Below are 17,726 nucleotides of genomic sequence, written 5' to 3'. Positions count from 1 at the left end.
TCTTAATACAACCAATTCTAAACATTTTATGTACACATCTGCGATTATATTTAACTCGAGTGAAAGCTCAAAGTCAAAATACCCACAGTTGCCCTCTACCTTTGTAGTACATACAATGAATCACGCAGGAGCGCAAAGGCCAATTTGCCACAGTCATTCTCTGCTTCGTCACAATTAGGTCAGTTCAAGGCATAAGGTGTACAATATGTAGGTTATTTTTGGCTCGAGCACATGCACATAAACAGGATGCAAGGAGTCAATCTCTAGTTCAGACACAATACAGCTAATACTTAGTTTAGAGCTTATACCACATAGCACACTCTAATTTATCAATCATTGATCTGTGTCGCCATTAGTCAGAAACAGTTTCTATCAATGTTTGCTTCCAAAGAGTAACAACCATATGGCAAGTAAGAACTCAATATGTGCCACCTTCAATCAACTCCTATTTGACACGTATATTTATGTGCAGCGTGCTATCATTGTTTAAGGCTGCGTACAAACTCAAACTGAAACGTTTCTCTAAAGTACTCTATGCACCGCCGTCACTTCCCTGGTAAGTGAAGGGTAAAGATCATATTACATTCACCTAGCACAAAAGACAATTTAGCACAGTCGAGCCGACAAAGCTATAATGGTTTGTCCAGCGACAGTTTTGCTTGTGTGAGCCTCAATCCGTTTTCCTCAGTTTTCTCCAAAGTTCCCAAACTACTGGGTATGTTAGTTTGCTAGCTAATTAACTTCAAGGCAGCAGTTATTTTGATATAATTTAGCTAGTTCTCAAATCAAAATCAAATAATATTGAACAACCGTCTCACTAAGAAATGAGACGTTGATCTTGCCATGGACCTCTGCCTTTAGCTGGACATGCTTCACGCGGGCTGGTGTTTAAATAGACTAAGACCGCCTCCTCTGCTGTTAAAGGGCCGGTGTCTGCAGGCTGGCTGATAGTGGGATCCACAAACAAAGTAGATTTCCGCAGACAAAATAGTTTTACAAAACTCGCTTCTCCAATTCCAGACAACGCAGAACACTTAGCGTCCACATTTTGTATATGCCAATTTACTATGTTTTCATGGGTATAAAATGTGCCACGTTAACCAAGCCTGGCCATTCAGCTTTAACCTACTTTATCAAGCTTTGCTCACATAATAAAAGCAATAAAACTTTCATGTATTAAAATGTAAACCATTTTTGGGGTTCCTTCTCATCTTTTGCACTACCACACACAGAATTGGTGGTTGCAAGCAATTAAAAGAAACATGAATTAACCATTAATAGGGCTAAAGTCTGTATAAAGCAAAACTAACTAGACAAAAAATGGAAAATAACTGGGTGCTTGTCTCCAATTACATAGACATTTTGTCCCTCTAGCCAGAACATCCATTTAGTTAGTGTTTTTTTCTCCTCATTTCCTCCATCTGTAGGATTTGCTACAACACCACCAAAAAGATGCCTATTTCTGGAGTGACCGCTGGGTGAGTGTGGTTATTTACATACTGCTATCCACACTCAATGCCATATTCTTTTATATTTTACTTACTGTTCTTTCATTTCAATGTTTCTCTTTCTTAGGGTTTGCCCTCAGTATGCGTGCCTGCTGCAAATAATCAGGGAGCGGCAAGCCTGCATTAGTAGTGTCGTTGTTTGCTTTACAGGCAAACTTACTCACCGACCATAGGTGAGACACTTCTAGGTCTTACCTGTGGTTATGAATACTAAAATAATATTCTCAGGACATTTTATGACACCCTTCCCCCCCCCCCCAACCTCATATATTGGTCATTTTGTAGGTCATTATCCCCAATGAACAGACTCTGGCCCATGAAGAAAACCACATCCACAAGAAGGGATTGAACCATGTAGGGCAACATCATTGGTTCAAGATCATTTACAACAAGAACACACAGAAATGTGCAACACCAAATATTCTGTCATCGTCCTTTTCCTTGATTAACCCAGACCCAATTATGTGGCGATATGAACAAGAGCATTGTAATTGCTCCGTCGTTTGTATTGCACAGCACGGACTGTACTTCGCATTTGTGGTAGACATATACGATACAGGTTTTTTAAATTTTACACATTTTGCTTTAATACATTTTTGAATAAAAAGTATACATTTCTTATACAAGGTTTCTTTAATTATAGTCTAGAGTGTATGTATTAAGGCATTATTTCCTTTTACACTCCCTATTTGAGGATGCATATCTAACAGACTTCGTTAGTTTTTGTAACTGTAGTGCTTGTCTGTAATATGCCACCAGCTAAATAAATAAATACTGACCGTTCGAAAAAGGCCCCATCCTAAACTCCAAACCAGAAAGTATTCCTTACTCTAACTGGATCTGGTGCACAACAGACACTGGGGCACCTACATTCCTGCTCAGATATTAGCTCTTCAAGACTGCAGCGAAGCAGTGAAATGAAGGCCATCTACTTATAATTATATAAGTAGGTCTAAGCATAGGGGACAGGGCAGGGGCCATAGTCCCAGATGCACAGTTAGATTTACCATCAGACCTAGACCCTCTTCTAAAGCCCTGCAAGGCCCCAAACCCCAGCAAGGCGCTCCAAATTAGGAGAGAAAACATTATCTGCAGAAAGAACTAGAATTGGACCCTAACAGAGCGTTACATCTCACAGGCATTTTATCCTCGCATCCAAATCATGGGGCAGTTTCAATGAGTAACTATGGTTATGGGGACAAGCACTTAAATGCCTGGATTAGGTATGGTAAACTTCCAATACCCCAGGCCTCCTAACTAGTCACAGTCCTGATTGAAGGTGTCTCTGCCTTCTAAACAGTCTCCAGAATATCATTTTTAACACTTTTCCCACAATCCCTTACTGGGCCTATAAAACCTGCCCCCAACCCCTAATCCACCTGTGTTTTCATGGCCCAGGCAGCCTTCAGGTAGGACAGAGGGTGTGGGGTGCGAGGACAGTGAGTCAGGAGGACTGGGGTAATGAATATTACCATACATAATTCAAGCTTTACCCTCCCTTTCTTGTCACAGTGCTAACAGATTGAAGACGTAGCAAGGAGCACAGTCCTACCCCGGCTGCCCCGTTGAACAAAATACAAGTCTAACAGAAAACAGAATGCCTGGGTGTTTAAAACAAAATCAGAATCAAGCATGTGAACGGTGCAAGATTTCAGAACCGAAATCCGTGGACCAGCTAATAGGTCATTGCCTAAGGATTAGCAGTAATTCCTCAAAGGGGTGCAGAGAGGCTCAAGTGGAGGCATTGCAAATATCCCTGAGGGAGACGCCTTGAATCTAGACCCAAGAAGCCACAATTCTCTTATAGACCGGCCTTGTGGAAGGATCGGGAGAGGAACGCCAGCCGCAGAGTAGGCAGTCCTAATGGCCGACTGAACCCATTTGCTGAGGGTGGTGAAAGCCGGCTACTTCCCCTTGGAGGGACTGCCATAAGCCACAAACAGCGAGTCCACCCATCAAAAGGATGCAATGGGATCCACATAGATAAGGAAAGGCCTGATCAGATCCAGGTTGTGCAGCCTTTGTCCCAGAGTTAGGGGGTAAAGGAAAAAAAAAAAAGAAATCTGGCATAGCAATGTCATGGTTCTGATGGAAAGAAGAAGCAACTTTAAGTAAGGACGGACGGATCAGGGTTCAGAATAACCATCTCTGAGGTGTATCACAGGTAGGGCTCCCTAACCAGGAGAGCCCCTAGTTCACCAATACGTCTCGCCGAAGTAACGAAATCCACACCCGACAGGGGTTCAAAGGGTGGCTTCTGCAGTTGATGTAGGACCAAAATCAAATCCTAGGTAGGCAGGAGAGATCTTCCTAAAGGCCCGGGTAGCGGACCACTGAGACTCAAGCATGGGAATGGTGAGTAAAGCCATCAGCACCTCATTCTGGTTAATTGATATTTGAAACTGGTTTCTGGCAGAACGCCAGACCTGGAAAGAGGCCCAATGATGCCAGAGTGAAAGGGCGCGTGGACCGCTGTATCATAGCGGCCACATCACGTGGAATGCCCAGGGACACAAGACCTCAATTTAACTTCCAGTCCATCAGGTAGAGGTGAGGAATCGAGTCCAGGGAAAGTGCCGGGCTGAGAAGCAGAGAATGACAAGCCCAAAGATTAAACAGAGGCCCGGGACGCCAGTCCCTGCAGAAGTGCGCTTTACATTACTGCCACATTCTGTGTGATGAATCCGACAGAGAACCCCTTTACAGACTTGGCACACACATTATCAGAAACAGACTACCATTGCCCTAAAAATGAACACACTGTGACTAAGAAGATGAGGCGAGCAATGAAGATCACTGGAAGCCAGTAGCACATGCTGCGCTCTAGTTGTTGCAGGTACCAGTTTGATGCCAGGAGACAAACCGGCAGACCAGCCGACAGGAAGACGCTAACTGGAGAACTCTACTTCTCTCGTTACGGACCGAGGGACAGTGGGGCTGGTGCGCCATGGAGCCCACTGACACACCGACAAGGAAGAGGGGTGAAGGCTGCAAGCTGAAGTACACTGCAAGAAGGCCAGAAGCATACTAAAGGCTTTTGGGCATTTGCAGCTACTGGAAGGAAGCCTCCATGCCACCAAAGCCCAGACGCGGAACAGAGGAGCGGGAGTGACAAGAGTCAGAGAAGCCAAGAAGCAGAGGCAGCGAGAGGGAGCGGAACGCTGAAAGACCATCACAGGCTTGCTGCGGAGAATCAACATATGCCAGCAAGAGCCAATGAGTCCACCCAAGGGATGAGGGGACACCGGGGAATATTGTCAACCCTGCCAAAACCAAATAACCATAAATGAAGTATGAGAGAGAACGAACAAGTGAATATATCTTAGAGAGGCTGTCAAGTTTGTGAGTGTAGGCAGTACACTTGTAACAGAAGTCCTGGCAGGATAGTTAGTATACCAGGCAGATTCAAGACAAGGCAGAACAAATATAGGAAGCTATGAAGTTGTAAGTGCACAATGCACATATAAGGAAAGCCCTGGCAGGAAGAGTGTACCAGGCTTCGTCATGTTGAACAGTGTGTAATATACAGTACCCAAGAAAGTCCTCATTAGGATACATCAGGCCTAGCAAAAGGCAGTGGAAACCTATTACATAGGAGAGAAAATCTGGCGGGAGAGTACACCAGGTATCCTAACAAAATACAGGCGAACAGCTGAAGTGTTTTTGTATGCCAGTTGTGTTGTTGATCAAGAGAAACGTAAAGAACTGATATGCTTCAATATAAAACAGAGTGAAGAGAAATCCAGGGGAAAAGAACCACCCTGTGGAACAATGAACTCTATCTTTCTGTACGTTTTTCTGTTGGAGTTACGCATTTGATTTTTGAAAATGTGTTCACTTCTAAAAGCCAAAGGCATTTTCCATTTTCACTTGGAGTTGATTTTTAGAATGTGAGGGCCATTCATGACGGTACACGCAAACCCGTAGACTGCTTGATAATATGTATACAACTGAAATCAATACTGTTGCTGAATTGAAATTGTGGTTATGTGCATCAGAGTAAGTATGTTTTGCACTGTACTAAAAGTTTAAAATAAAAATAAATAAAACAAAAAAGGAATGTGAGGACCAAAATAGTACTTTGGACACAACACATTTTACTTTGGGCATTCACACATTGACAAACCCTTATTTTTTTCTAAGGTAGGGAAACACCTCTTACAGCAGGGACAGAGAGGCATTTCCCAACCCCCTTTTCTTTTGTTAATAAAGGTTTACGTTCAAAATTACAAGTCTCTGTGTCAGTGCCTTATTCCTGGTTCCTCGCATCTCTCAGTGTTTAGGCATGACCACTTCTTCAGATCATGTGCAATTCATTGAAAAACAGAGGTGGTGCATTAACTCTCGGCGCAAACAGCACATTTACACGAACAACATTTAATTGCATAATTATTGCCTCCTTAATAATCTTCTCACTGCCGATAAGCTGTGGCAAGTCTAGACCCTTTTCTTTAGGTTGTCACTCGGGATCAAACCTACGTTCATTGTGATTTGCTTGCTGAGTTAAAGCCACCTCTCCCAGTAAACAACCCTTTTAATGCTATGACTGCCCAAGGTCGGATTTCAGTCCAATGCTTTTTCATGGGCAACGGCAGATGGACCAGCATTTCAAACACTGAAGGAAACGGATTGCAATTTTGAAAGATGGAGAACCTTGACAATCCTACCCACTCTGTTGCATTGTAGTTGGAAGATGATTCTATTGCCAAACACACATTTGCTGGAGTCATGCAGCCAAGTCGCCAACAAACACTTGGTTGCCATGATGCTCCCAGGTACATAATTCAAAGCGAATATTTTGAAAGTCCCAAAAACCTATACAGATGTTACCCGTCTACTTACCCAGAGGACAATTAAATGTTTTATTAAATGTTGTTGTCCTGGAAGTGGGACTACAGGCATTTCACCTAACGGACCCCCACCACTCCCATCCAGTGCTGCGTAATAATTTACATTTTGTATACATGTACAGTACTCCTCTTTAGGTTTCAGCACTTGCCTCTCTACGCTAATGCTACTTTTGTAAGTCATCTGTTTCATATATTTGTATTGTTTGTGTTGTCCCTGGTCTATGTCCCATTTTCTGTACACCTTCAAACAGATCACCATTTGTTTTAATCTATGTGCATGCTTACTGTGAATGCCTCCATCATCTGCAAATGTGTTAATACAAGTTATTTCTGAATGAACTTGACATCACTGTTCTTGCAATAACTACCATTCAAGTAAAGGTCCAGGTTGGACTAGAATAGGCTGTTGGAACCAGGTATGTGGTAGATATGGAGGATAGAAAGAAGAAAGGGAGCAAGGAGTTTCCCTTAAGGCTGTGTGGTCAGGGTCCCGAGGTATATTTTCCCCAACCAAGGTACTATTTGTGATTGCCTCAAGCTCAGCATGCCCTCCAAGTGGTAGTTATGACAGAGCAGCCAGGCGCAAATTGGAGGTGGAATGGGGTTGTTCACAGATACAGTAGATAATTCATTAATACCCAATGAGAGATGATCCACACACTATATTTAAAAATAGAATCTTTATATAAGAACAAGCAAAGAGATTAATACACTCACAGATAAGTAACATAAGTGATCAGGCAAGTTGCAACCGTTTTAAGTAAAAAAGTTCTTTAGTGTCCCACCTAGGAAGGAAAAGGCAGTTACAGGTATGTAAAGGCATTTCTTTCTAGGCTGGCAAATTCAAGCAGGGACAAAGAGACTATTAGCGTGAATAGGGGAAGTCTTTGCCAGGAAAGAGTTAGCCCAGTACTACAAAGAGCAGTTCCATGGAGTCTCAGAAAATGAAGAAAGGGTCCCTGGATTAATAATAAAACTACGCACCAGATTAGGACAGCATACCGTGAGGGATCAGTAATGCGAGGCGGACAACTGCTTGTAGCTTTCTCAAAGTAGCAACACATTTCATTAAACCAAAGTAAAGGGTAAAAATGTAGATGGAGAATGCGATGCTGCAATGGAAGATGATGCATCTGCGAAGGTAATTAAGTATTTGTAAAATTCTACAGTGTCTACCCATGTGCTTTGTTGGTGGGTGAGAGAGGTTCATAGTGTCTTGTATGGTCATGCTCTTCCTGCTACGTGACTGGGCAAACAAATCCTGTGGGTTCCATGTGTTAAAATTGCGGCACAAATGGCTGTGGTTACAAAATATTGTGGCAAAAAGGCTGTGGTTTTGCCGCCGCAATCCATGCAAAGAATGCAGGGGACACCCCAGCAACCCATTATACCATTTAAGGGGAGCAAGGGACACCACTGCACCGAGCAATGCAGAAAACCGCACCTCAATACCTTCAGAACAAGCTAAAACCCTACCATCCATTGCGCACTCTAAGATCAAGCTATGCCCGCCTCCTAGCGATACCAAACACCAACTCAGTCAAGTTAGGTGGATCGTCATTCTCAGCCTTGGCCCCCACTCTGTGGAACACTCTCCCACCCCACATCCGACTCACCGAAGACCTCATGTCTTTCCGCAAATTACTGAAAACGCGGTTCTTCCCCTAAAATCGACTCTTAGCACAAACAGAACAAACAACTACAATAAAAAGAAACCAAGGTTGTTGGATCAAAAATAACAATCCAGCGTAGAGACCAGTTGAACAAACAGAAAACTAAATCGGCCAATGTAATTAAAACGGAGAAACTTAGTAGAACGGATGAAGTGGCTGAAACGGATGAAGTGGATCAAACGGATCAAACGGATGAAGTGGATCAAACGGATGACGTGGATCAAACGGATGAAGTGGATCAAACGGATGAAGTGGATCAAACGGATGAAGTGGATCAAACGGAGGGAGCGGAAGGGAACAGAAGGAGTCAATGGACAGATATGACGAACGAGTAGAACAAACGAATGAAAAGGACGAGTAATTTACAGAATGGAACAGATGGATTGAATCTAGTGGATGGAACAGATGCAGCAGATGAAACGGACACAATAAACGGAACTGAAGGAGTGGACGAAACAGATGGAATGGATTCAACAGGCAGAGCGGATGGAACAGGCAGAGTGGATGGAACGGACGGAACAGATGGAGTGGACAGCACAGATAACCACTATATTACACTACCACGCTTGTTCTTTTCAGCATTACAACATCTTGGAATAATAAAGAATATCAATTCTGGATACAATGCAAGTTTCAGTCTTTAAAGTGAAAACACATGCGACCACGCTTTAAGGTCGATTTTTTCAAGTGATGAATATAACTATTTCAGTGTGGTATCATGGAGGCAACTTCGGACTTCCTCTGGGAATCACAATTGATCAAACGCAACCCCTCTTTCTTATATTTTTCACTTATTACTTGTAACTCTTGTACGATGTCAGGGTTATACTTTCGGAATGGATTCAACAAACGTTCCTTCTTCACGATTATGGACACTCGACCACTCAGGTAATTCAAAAGAATTCAACAACGGATGTAATGGTTTTCTTTTCTCACACAAATGACCCAGCTTCCTAGATAAACGTGAGTGTTACAATTCCATTGTGAACAACAGTATAAAAGATGCTGTACCACTTTTACTCGCTTTCTACGTTGTGCAAGTTACATCTGAGCTGGATACAATTACCGGCAAGGCTTGTAAAGTGAATCTGAACGCTGTGCTTCACTCGCCAGCTTCAGGGACACACTGCGGTGCGGGTTGCTCCACTACCAGACTTCCTTGAATACTGCTACTACTTTGGGCTCACTTGAGGACCACACCCTTATCCAGCATGGGTGTCTTTGGTCTTGCTACTTTAATTGAGAGTCTTTCACTCCCAAGACCCTTCGGCTTGCCTTAAGCTTTTGGCCTTGGGCTCATGCACGGTCTTGGCTCTGCAATCACTGCAACTCTGCCTTGAACCTGACCTTAAGTGTCAGGACTGGCTAGTTTAATAACAGGAAGAGTAACAAGATTAACATTGTGCCTTTAGAGCTGGCTGGGTTAGTTGTGCTTTTAGAACTGGCTTGGTTAGTAACAGGAAGAGTTTGTTCATAGAATTAACATTGTGCTTGCCCAAGTCAAGATGGAGCTAAAGAAACTTAATCTGATTGGTTAAAGAAACAATGATATGTTTGGTTGCCTGATTGGTGGAGAGGACAATGGGTTTGATTCTTGGGAGATGAGCAAGATTCTAAACTGCCTTTCATCCAGAGAAATTCAGTGGCTGGTTGTGTATTAGTTAAGCTCCTTAAGTAAGGCCTTTCCAGAGCTCAGAAAATCTACCAAAGAAGTAAGAATATCGTTTGCTGATCCAATTTGAACAAGAAGTCATCAGGTGGGATCGTTCTTTTAAAGATTTTGAGATTGTCACAGTGAACTTTCATTTTCTTTTATAAGAAAACTTAAAGAGTAAACAAGTTTCAAGTTCATTTAAGAAAAGAGACATTTACAGTTAAAGTTATTATAAGGAAAACAAGATTGAAGATTGTGCGTAGGATTTTAAAGTTGATAAACTGCGTGTAATGTTCTTCAAGACTGTTTAATGTGTGCGCGAGCTCGCAAGTTGTCGTTTGCGTGTTCTTTTTAAAGCGCGTGTACATTTTTCACGTGAAAGACGTTTCCTGAGAAAGCGCGTGTGGTTTTGCGATAGAGCGCGTGCCCAAAAGAATTGCGCAAGTTAACTTTAGCGCGTGTACATTTTTTTACGCGAAATACGTCTCAAGAGAAAGCGCGTGTTTGGGTTGCGATAGAGCGCGAGTCCATTTTTATCAGCGCGTGTTATTTTTATCGCGTTTACGTATTTTTTCACGCGCGCAGGTTTGTAAAATAATCGCGTGTGTATTTTACACGCGAGGACTACTCTTCACGTCTTCTGATTTCACGTGTTTATCGCACACGCTATTTTAAGGAAGAAACAATACGTTCTTATGTATATAAAGAAAACTATTCACACGCATAAGGAAGCAATATTCCAGGAAGTTGAAGAATGCTTATTTTCTTAATGTAATTTATGCAAATGGACTTCAATATTTCAGAGAAAGACTGCCACTATGAAAGCATTGAAAATTACATAAGACTAAAGAAAATTCTGAAGCAAGAAGTTTAGTCCAGAAATGGTGTTTGCTAAAACCATCACTTTAGAATTCTAGAGAGACTAAGTGGTTTGAACTATATGCACAACACAAGAGATATTTACAAGATATCACATACAGATTAATAGCCTCCAAGTCTTTATCTGAGGTTTAAGAGGTAATGAGTTTAGAGTTTATTTAAAATACTTTTAGAAAAGAGGTTTTCCTTGTTACATAAATAACCAGGTGTATTTGTTTACCACAGATACCAGAGCCTACCAGACGGTTGAAGGGCAGCAGTGTCTCCGTTGTTATTTTCTCCAAATTCCCCTTTCCCTTTCTTGGGGTTTTCAGCTCAGCTTATATTTAAGGGTTGAGAGGTGAACTCCTGGTGAGGGTCTGTGGGGCCAGCATCAGCTCCTGTGGAATTCAGTCAAGCCGGACCCTGACATTAAGAGCCAGAAACTCCTCAAGACATACCTCTTCTCCTTCTCTTCCTCTCTCTCTCTCCCCTGCTAACCTACTTTCTGTTTGTGTCTTTCCCTTCCTTTCTTCTCTTCCCCAACCTCCACAGTTAGCTGACTGGGTAGTCGATTTAGCAACCATGCAATCTTGTCAGCATTCACAACCACTTTAACTTCGCATGCATACTCAAATGCAGGCAACCAGCCCATAATGTCATTCTTCTCATCATATACACTGAGCAGATCTTCGGGAAACCTTGGATGAGAGGAGGACCCAGATCCCATGTCCAGATCCCTTGGATGAGCCATTTGAAACCTGAAGCTTGGCCAGTTCCAACTGGTGATCCCAGTCCTTCTGTTTTTCTACCTGCTCTACTTTCAGTTTTGCCATGTTGAATTCAAGCTCCTTCTGCTTAAACAGCAGTTCTTGCATCTCGGATTCAAGCATGGTATCAGCATCAGTGCTGGCAGAGGAAACTTGGGACAACACATCATCCTTGTCTTCATAGGAACCATGGACAAGGGCAGCAACAGATCTGTCAGGTCTGTCAGTGAGAGCAGCCCCACCACCTTCTGCACTTTCGTCTGTGGTAATGGCATCGAGTTGCAACTCTTGCCAATCCATGATCCTTTGGATCATTTCATTTTTTGTACCTTGTGCAGGCAAGCCTATCAGTTGTGGGCTTTCGATCACCCTCACTCCTCCCGAGGCCTAGTCTTGATCGCCACCAATGCTACCTTGATTGGTCTGGCTTGTCCAGAAGTTTACCCTGTTCCAAGAACTAGGCTGGCTTTCTAAATCTCTGCCCACCAGGTGAGAGTTCAGAAGTCCATCTTAACAATGTGTTTCCCTCATTGTGCAACATGCAGTACCGAAATACCAGTTCTGCAAGGATGGCAAATGCCTAGCTGTATACCAGTAGCAATACACATTTAAAGGGGGTTTCATGACAATCAACGACACTGTACAACAGAATCACAGAGTACTCAAAAGTCTATTCACTATTCAAGTTCCACATAGAATTATCAACCACTGAAGGTATCCTTCTATGGAGCAAAACCGGTATAGTCATATTGCACTGTCAAACAAAGTGAATTGCTCCACTGGCAAACATAATGGGTCAGCACTAAGAGTCTTGTAGCCAGTGTGAGAAGCAACAGGGCTTCAGCAAAAACAGTGACTAAAAATGTGGACAGAGGTAGTAACTCATGGAAGAAAATAGATGCCATCTCCCGAAAGGCCATTACTTGCCTATCCTTATTACTCAATATTAAGAGTGAAGAACTGGAGTATATCGAGTGGCTCTTCTGCACGTTTTTGAAAGAACAGGAAATCCAGTAAGCCTCAGGAGCGTCTGCATTGTCCATCTTGTTTGGCCGCATCTTCAAAAAGACCACCACAAGGCACTGATAAAGTGGTCCAACCAGCGTATAGGAGAAGCAGCTCACTAACCGGCCCACACCAACAACTTTGTAGACGGGCTGAGGGACATGACAATTAACCATTCAAATACAGTGCACAATCGTGAGCAAGAATTGCAAAGCCACCAGCAAGAGTAACTTAGCAGTTAAGCCCTGTGCACTGATGTGACAGTGGCACAATGATCCCTGCCCAACAAGGCCTGGTGACAGTGACCGGGAACGCAACACGTTTCAAACGGGTTAAAGAAGAGCAGGGTGCTTCCAGTGATCAGAGTTCCAACGTAGTAGCCACAGGTTAACGTTAAGGAACCTCTGACAAAGGGATGGCCATATTGGCTTGGATAAGAACTGTTTGCACAGCATATGAATGCGAGCATCCCCAGGAAAAATGACTCCCCGCCTTCTAATGAGCCCCAACAGAAATGAGAACATAGCATCAACGGGTATTGAGACTGAAGAGCTTAGGGCGGACTTCCCGAAAGAGATGTGGACTGAACACAAGAACGGAAAAGAAGGCAGTTTGAAGCAGTCATTTGTTTATTGGCAGGGAGGTGGAGACCAAGCAGAAGCATGCAGGGCTTAAAGTGGGGCAGTGCCCAGCAGTCTCCCAAATGTGTTTCCGAGCCGGGGCTTCCTAAAGTCCCCTGGTAGCCCCAACCGTTCAGGCTACTGGAAGCCAATGCATTTGTTCTACTGCTAAACGCTCTCACTCCATTTACACGAGAGCTCAAAGCTTTCCAAAATAAAAAGTCTTGGCTTGTACGCGCCACTCTTGTCCTTCCCCAATAGCGGTGCAGACTTCCGTCACCCATTCCTTTAACGGAATAGATACAGTGATCATCACCCTCGCACTCCAGGTGAGAGTGTGATGCTTGCTGCAAAACAGAAGCCTGGCAGAGGACAGCGCCACAATTAACGAAGCAAATGATAGGCACAGGGGGCCCTTTTCTAAGCTTAAGGCAACCCATTAGGCCATGCACCCCCTCCCCTGATTCCACATCCCACTTAAAGCACGTATAATTCCAATTTTCATGTGCTATTGCAGCTTAATCGAAAACACCAAAAAGGCCTGCATCATCGCATCAATAACAGCTTTTCCAGACGGTGCGCTCATAACGAGTCCAAAGAAAGGCTCTTCAGAAATACAGTGAGTGTTCCTTTACTGGCAATCCATGCTGGACAGCAGCAGTCAATACCCCATCGCAAATCACACCAACGCCCTCTTGGATGCCAACATGTTCAGTTTAGGCCTCTTCACTGTGGGCTTTAAAGGCATGGTCTAGTAAAAAATGTTATTTAAAAAATAGATAGGCAACATAAAAAAATAAAAAAAATACTAGCATTCTCTGTTTTGAAACTTCCTATGTAACATTTTTTGCTATTCAAGCTCAAAATTCGCAAAAGCAAGCACATGTGAAATGGATGCCCTCCTGTGCTGGCTTTTGCGGCACTAATGAAGGAAAAGCCAGCCAGCTGTAGTAAACAAAAGCTACCGCTGGGTGGCTTTCCCTTCATTAGTGCTGTACGCGGAGGACGGGGACCGGAGACCAGAGCAGGAAAGCTGCAGCTGAATCTCAGTAAGTGCTATTTATTTTAAAAAAAAATAATAATAAGTACTAGCATAAAACGTTGTATTTATGTTTGCGGTCGCTTTTGAAGCGAACGCAAACATAAATACAACGCGGTTGTGTTGGAAAACGCTGCGGTTTTTCTTTCCAAGTTTCTCAGGCTCCTCCGGCTCGGAGGAGCCTGAGAAACTCGGAAAGAAAAACCGCAGCGTTTTCCAACACAACCGCGTTGTTTCTGCCTGAATCTGCTTTCCCATTTGGGGCTCTCGGGAAAGCAGATTCAGGCAGAAACAACGCAGCATTTAGCATTTCCCATTTGGGGCTCTCCGAGAGCCCCAAATGGGAAATCAGCTGTAGGCAGAAACACTACGCGGCATGTAAACACAACCGCGTTGTGTTTCTGCCTGCTGTGGCTTTCACTTTGGGTCTCCGGTGCACCGGGAGCACCGGAGACCCAAAGTGATAGCCACAGCAGGCAGAAACACAACGCAGTTGTGTTGGAAAACGCTGCGGTTTTTCTTTCCGAGTTTCTCAGGCTCCTCCAAGCCGGAGGAACCCGAGAAACTTGGAAAGAAAAACTGCAGCGTTTTCCAACACAATAACGTTGTATCATAAATACAATTTTTTTAAAGCTGCGGTTTTATTTCTAAGTTTTCCGGGCTCCTCCAGCCCGGAAAACTTAGAAAAAAAAATGCAGCTAGAGCTTATTTTGTTTTTTAAATAAATAGCACTTACAGAGATTCAGCTGCAGCTTTCCTGCTCTGGTCTCTGGTCCCCGTCCTCCGCGTACAGCACTAATGAAGGGAAAGCCACCCAGCGGTAGCTTTTGTTTACTACAGCTGGCTGGCTTTTCCTTCATTAGTGCCACAAAAGCAAAAGCCAGCACAGGAGGGCCTCCATTTCACAAAATGGATGCGCCCATGTGCTTGCTTTTGCGAATTTTGAGCTTGAATGGCTCAAAATTTTACATAGGAAGTTTTAAAAAAAGAGAATGCTAGTATTTTTTTTTATGTTGCCTATCTATTTTTTAAATAAAATGTTTTACTAGACCATGCCTTTAATTGGGCCGGGGATAGCCAGGGCTCAGCGCCGGCAGTCTCCAAATATTGTCCTCGAGCAAGGGCTCTATGAACTGACCTCCCTTACCAAATTTCTTTAACACATGAGCACCAATACCACTGTTTGCCAGTAGATGTCACCTCCAGTAATGTTAGAATCACATCAGTTATAGACATGTGAAATTTCAAAACAGGAAAGAGCAATTATAAGAGTAAACAGTGTTTGATTTTTGCTACACATTGCATTAAATTATTATCATTACAATGCCTTTAATGAGTATGCATTAATAAAGGATTTCTTTCTGAAAAACTGTGGGATTCCATGGTGTATTGGCTCATTTTCATTTGATGTTTGGCTTCATATTTAAATATATTTATTTTAGCATTAATAAATCGCACTAGGGCCGAGTCAAATAGTTTTACAGACATTAACCCTTTTTAAATACATCTTTTAAACCAAACCGTTTGCCCTTTCTTGGCACATATGTAAACTTGATTGGCTCCGTTAGGTCACTCCCTTCATTACACAGGTCACAACTCTTTTAAAGCCTTATTAGCTACATGGGATGTGAGGCTGCACGCGCCCCAAATATTGCCTCGTGACGTCTTGGAACCGCCCTGCCCTAGATTTCTTGTCCCACTTAGAGCACGGCTATTAGTTCACCATTTCCACATTGTAAATGCAACAGTGCACGCTCTAGAATGCACAGAAAATCCTGCACTTCCGGCGCCCACACGGAGTTAGGCATGCATGACCCAACAACATGCCAAATCCTTGTGGGCATGGCTTGCCCTAACGAGTGTGTGGGCTCTGCTAATAATCTCACTCTAGCTCTGCCCACAAGAAGCATGCCCCAGCCTCCTAAATGCACCTGATGCAGACTTCCAGCGTCAGCAAGGCCTCCCAGGCGACCCCTCAATCGACGACCACTACCAGCGTGGATTTGAAGGCGCTTCCTTGTCAGTCGGAATTTCTATCCATGGCGAGAGCGCCTCATTGCCAGGAAGGCTGGCAACTTTCGCAAAGGGTCTGGAGCGTGGGCACCAGCACGAGTTCCTGTTAGAGGAACGCACCAGCAAAGCGTCCTCCCCACGTGACTTACACCGTACGTTCAAAACAACATCTATTCTGCATTGAGCGATTGAACGAGCGGGAATGGCCGAGTGGGCCGCGTGCCTAGCGCTGGCGCATGCGCCTTAGAGTCAAAGCCTTCCTTTTCCACGGGTTGAAGTTCCTGGTCACCTACATAACTCGGAGCTCGAGAAGGACTTAGCCAGTTCATTTAAAACTTTGCAGGCGGATTTCTGTCGAGCCACGTTGTCGAGTTGTCTTCTGCATAGCTCCCAACCTTTTGTGTCACCAAGGCGGCGGGTGAAAACACCTCATTATCTTTTTGGAGCGTGAGAGGCCATAGAAGTGAATGGGTGCATGAGGGATTTGGCGGTGATTCAGCTGCTTGCAAGGCGGTTGACACCCGCCAAAAGCAGGTGAGTTGAGATCTATGCTTCTGCACAGCGGCAAAAATGGTACCAGGGCTTTAAGTCTACAAAAAGCTGTTATGGATGTGTGATATAAATCATTGTTTACCAATGATTGGTACGACGTCCCACTAGTTCTTTTAATTTTTACAGAGCATACCTTTAGTTCAAAGGCTCAAGAAGGACGTTTAGCAGATGCCCCAGACCATGAAGGGGGGCGCTAGAGGGGCAGCTGGCATAGCGAGCTGCATCTCGGCCCCCTTAGTCCATCTCGCCTCCCTCTCCTGAAGGTGGGTTCCCAGGTTTAAACTATGTGTAAACGGGTAACACAATGGACTAATTACAATAAAATACAACACATAGCAGAAGCCAACATTTAAGATTAGCATAACAATAAGAATGGGTTCAGACCCTTAAGAGTGTGCTTTGACCACTATCACATTCAGAAGTGGCTGGCTGCGCCACCAATTCAGAATAGGTCTACCCATGAATACCTAAATTAAGAAATAGACTAGTTCCCATCCAAGAAAAGGACCATAGCAACGGCCGCCCCCTCTTCTTCACGTGACCTCTGATGTCATCCGTGTGATTTCCGGAGCAGTGAAGCGGTTCCAGAGCACATTCAGTGAGCGGGCTGAGGCTGAGCGGAATTCTGAACGCTCTGGAGTGGCTGCCGGTGCAAGTGCAACCAGACCCTGCCAGCCTTTGGCTTGCAGCGTTTGGGTGGGCATTTCAACACTGGGAACGTTTCTACGAGACCCTGGAGCATCCTGAGCAGCAAGGCTCTGGCTGCCAGGTTGCAGGAACAGCAGCAACCCGTGTGCTCTTGGCTGGCTGTAAATACAATTGGCATTTTCTTCCGGATACTGTGAACGTTCCTGCAAGACACCCGATTTCGATAGGGGAGCGGGAAATTACATTTACTCTAAAAATCATGCTCATCTATTCAACATGAAAGGTATGGAGGGCTAAGAAAAGGAATAGGGAGACAGTGTATGATGGTGTTTAACTGATCAACGGGGGCTAATGGAGTGATTTAATGTTTCATGAGGGTGTGAATATTAGGATGGGCGGTTTTAGAGGGGCTTGGCTCGGGCTATCTACGTGTGATTCGGGATTGGCACACAGGCATCTGTTGCAAGGGGGAAGGGGCATCTTGCTATTTGGAGGGAGGATTGGGCATTATGGTATTGGACTAGAAGGAGGGATTG

The 17,726-nt window shown here is 44.0% G+C and overlaps 1 protein-coding gene across 1 annotated transcript in view; it reads right to left on the bottom strand.

Moving 5' to 3' along the window:
* NCDN (neurochondrin) overlaps positions 1 to 16,167 on the bottom strand; it is a 208,071-nt gene extending 191,904 nt beyond the window's left edge. The window contains exon 1 of the mRNA XM_069622596.1: positions 15,909 to 16,167. The gene's annotated coding sequence lies outside the window, so the exon portion shown is untranslated. The remainder of the gene's footprint in view (positions 1 to 15,908) is intronic.
* Between the last annotated feature and the right edge of the window lie 1,559 nt (positions 16,168 to 17,726).

This window comes from Ambystoma mexicanum, chromosome 11 (assembly GCF_040938575.1).
Source record: "Ambystoma mexicanum isolate Mex_15411 chromosome 11, UKY_AmexF1_1, whole genome shotgun sequence".
Lineage (NCBI taxonomy): Eukaryota > Metazoa > Chordata > Amphibia > Caudata > Ambystomatidae > Ambystoma > Ambystoma mexicanum.
This window is presented reverse-complemented; position numbering and strand designations above follow the sequence as displayed.